Source organism: Euleptes europaea, chromosome 19 (assembly GCF_029931775.1).
Source record: "Euleptes europaea isolate rEulEur1 chromosome 19, rEulEur1.hap1, whole genome shotgun sequence".
Classification (NCBI taxonomy): domain Eukaryota; kingdom Metazoa; phylum Chordata; class Lepidosauria; order Squamata; family Sphaerodactylidae; genus Euleptes; species Euleptes europaea.
Genome location: NC_079330.1, coordinates 6,132,264 through 6,136,237, shown reverse-complemented (window position 1 = coordinate 6,136,237; position 3,974 = coordinate 6,132,264).

Below are 3,974 nucleotides of genomic sequence, written 5' to 3'. Positions count from 1 at the left end.
CCAGCTTTCTCCTGTTGGAATCAGCTAAGCAGCTGCTTTTTCCTAAAGCACTTTTCTCTTTCCCTGCTGTCAGGTAGGGTTGCCAGCTCTGGGTTGGGAAATAAGTGGAGATTTTGGGGTGTGGGGCCCGGAGGAGGCAGGGTTGGGGGAGAGGAGGGACTTCAATGGGGTATAATTCCATAGAGTACACCTTCCAAAGCAGCCGTTTTCTTAGGGTTGCCAACCTCCAGGTACCAGCTGGAGATCTGCTATTACACTTTGGCAATTGGACTCTATGGCACTGAAGTCCCTCCTTTCTCCAAACCCCGTCCTCCTCAGGCTGTGCCCCCAAAATCTCCAGGTATTTCCCAGCTGGGAGCTGGCAACCCTAGTGGTAGCACCTGCACGGGTTTTCAGCACCCTGAGAACAGTTCTCTTCCAATACTTCCCAGTCCTGTAACCACTAGACCACACTGCCTATCAGAGGTTCACAGTGAGCCTTTTCAGGATTTCCCACAGCATGGCTGCTGTCTATGACATTTTTGTCCCACTGTTCCTTCAAGGGGCGTAGAGCGCAGTGTATTAAGTCCCTCTCATTTTGCATCACAACAACCCTGCGGGGTAGGTTGGCCACAAGAGCGTGCGCGCCATGCTGGAATGGAGATGTGAACCTGTGACTTTCCAGATGCTTTAAGTGCTGCACCGCCACTAGAAAGGTTACCTGGCTCAATCCAGGAGAGTGGTAATAACTTTGGACCAGAAAGAACAAGTTGGGGGGTGAAGACTGAGGTTTAGGGAGGTGCAAAAGGCTCTGCAAATTCAGTTGCCTTATCCAAACGCTTCTCTCCCCCACCCTCAATTCCTTGGATTTTGTCCTAGGTGGGAATCTCCAAATCTTGCTCAGGCTAAAACTGCAAATGGTGATTGCATTTTGATCAGCTTTGCCTATTAGGGGGAGCGTTTCTCCGCCAGCTTACGGACAACGTCAACAAATATAAACCGCCTTCAGGGTTTCTGGGTGTCCCAATTAAAGATGTACAAAATTCTTTGGGGATCTTCCCTGGGCTTATCAACAGCTAGCGTGGTGTAGTGGTTAAGGGCGGCGGACGCTAATCTGGAGAACCGGGTTGGTTTCTCGCTCCTACGCAGGAGGGCTGCTGGGTGACCTTGGGCTAGTCAGTCACAGTTCTCTCCAAACTCTCTCAGCCTCACCTACCTCTCAGGGTGTCTGTTGTGGGGAGAGGAAGAGAAGGAGATTGTAAGCCAGGTTGGTTCTCTTTAAAAGGTAGAGAAAATCGGCATATAAAAATTATCCTCCTTCCTTTTTTTGGGTGGTGGTGGGGACTTTCCTTAGAAGAGCCCTGCTGGATCATAGAATCAGATTTGGAAGGGACCACCAGGGTCATCTAGTCCAACCCCCTGCACAATGCAGGAAATTTACAACTACCTCTCCCCACACACCCCCAGTGACCCCTAATCCATGCCAGAAGATGACCAAGATGCCCTCCCTCTCATGAACTGCCTTAGGTCATAGAATCAGCATTGCTGACAGATGGCTATCTAGCCTCTGCTTAAAAAACCTCCAGGGAAGGAGAGCTCACCACCTCCCGAGGAAGCCTGTTACACTGAGGAACCGCTTTGACTGTTAGAATATTTTTCCTAATGTCTAGATGGAAACTCTTTTGATTTAATTTCAACCCATTGTTTCTGGTCCGACCTTCTGGGGCAACAGAAAACAACTCGGCTCCATCCTCTATATGACAGCCCTTCAAGTACTTGAAGATCAGACCAATGGTCCATCTTGCCCAATATCCTGTTTTGCACAGTGGTCAAGAAGATTCAGAGTCCCGGAAGCCATCCAGTCACAAGGCTGTTGGCATTAGTGTGTCTTAAAAGAGTGCAAAGATCTCCCCCAAGCAGTTCCAATTGGAGGAGGGGGGAGACAAGCGCCTCAGTGGACTTCCTTTGAAAGCGCCCTCATTGTACCCAGGGACATAAGAACATCAGAATTGCCTCACTGGATGAGACCCGTTTCCATTTAGTCCAACGTTCTGTTTTCAATAGCAACCAGGGGAAAATGCACAAGCATGGAGCCTCCCAGGTTTAACACAGAGCGTTCAGATATTCTTCTTTTGCACATGGAGGTTCTACTTGGAACGTGAGAACTGCCCTGCTGGATCAGAGCAAAGTCCTCCTTGGTGCCTCTTTTTGTTGACCTCACCCTTCTTCCAAGGAGCTCAAAGAAACGTACATGTTTCCCCCCTTGTCCATTTTATCTTTACGACAACCCTTTGAGGTAGGTTAGAGAGAGAGCGCGCGCGCAACTGGCCCAAGGACCTAGTGAGCTTTGTGGGAATTTGAACCCGGGTTTCTCTGGTCCTTGCCTCACCCCTCTACTCGCTGCTCTGTGCTAGCTCACCAGTTGGGTTTTCAATAGCCAGTCAGAGGAGTCCAGGAAGCATGCAAAAAGGGCATGAAGGCAATAGTTTTTCCTCCATTTATATCTTGCCAGCATGTGGTATTCAGAGATATACTTCCTTTGTACATGGAGGTTCCATTTGGATAATAGTCACTAACTCATTGCGTTTATACCAAACCAAGAGATTGGGAAATGATGCATGGGCCCTGCATGGAGTGAGATCACTGTGTGTGTGTGTGTGGGGGGGGGCTTACAAATGTGCATTGCACCCCCCCCCCAAAAAAAAAATGATGCTCGGGCCCTTGTCCTGGAACTCTGCATGTCTCCGAGATGTGCATTCTTCCAGAATTCTCCGCCGAAAAGTGACGATCCTTCTCAGATAATAAGGGGACGAGAGGGAAGGTGGAAAGGAGGGAGGAGAAAGACGCGGCTGATGTAAATCTCTTTGGCACGGGGAAGATTCCACTCAGCCGCCAGTCTCCCCTTAACAGGAGTGTGAAAAGACTGCCTTGACAGCTCATTAGAATGTGATCCCTCCCTCCCCAGATGTGTTTCGCTCCTTTCTTTTCTTCTCCCTCCCCCCCCCCACCCCTCCTTCAAGCTGATGGAAAACTCTCCCACAAAAGAAGTATTTATTTGCTGAGGTAGAGCCGAGGGAGAAAGGGAGGCGAGGGAGGTTCGGAGAGCCGGTTGGAGCAAAACATCCCTTCCAGAGAGGACCTACCCAAGGGAGAAAGGCCAGCGGGCTTGGCCCCCCTCCAGGGCACTGGGGAGGATTCACAGCTGACCGACAGTGGGAGCTTTGGTGGTGGGATCCCTTCCCTGGTTTCTCCTTGGAGGTGCCTGAGAAATTCTTCTGACTCTTGGATGAAGCGAGCCCACCAGATCTGAACCCTTGGCATGCGGCGTTGGGGTGTCGTGGGGATTCCCAAACCACCTCAAGTCTCGACAGGAGGGGGACCTGTCCCTCGATAAGGGAGGAAGGGACGCTTTGCCGAGTTCCAGCTGGATGGATGGAACCCATGGAATGGACCACTTTGGCAGTCTTCCGTGACCAGAGGTGAAATTTGGCGCTGGGGCAAAGCTCACCTACAGGTCACCCCCCCATCTCACATCAGTCTCCCAGGGTTTCAGTTTTTTGGTCCTCCGCTGCTGTCCTTTGGTTCCTTGGGTTTTTCTAGTTCCTCAATTGTACAAATTTGGAACTTGAGGTTCGGGAATTTCGGCTCCTTGAGTTTTCCCAGTTCCAACTTTGTACAAATTTGGAACTTGAGGTTCACACATTTCTTTCGCGAGAAAGATCAAGCGCGAAAGATCATCCGGGCAGCTGTTTGAGTCGATCGGCCCCAGTTCGACCCACCTTCACAGTTCGATCTTCGCACGCCGCCGTGACGGAAGGAGTCCTTCAGGACGTCCATCGCCAACTCGACCGTCCAGAATTTGCTCGTGGCGATCGCTGGTTCTTCCAAACGGAAGTCGATTTGGGAATAAAAGCATTTAACTGAGCCGGGCGAGAAGACGCCAACAACTTTCCCCCCTGCCCAAGCCTGACCGCTGGGTTTCTGTCTTTGGAGGG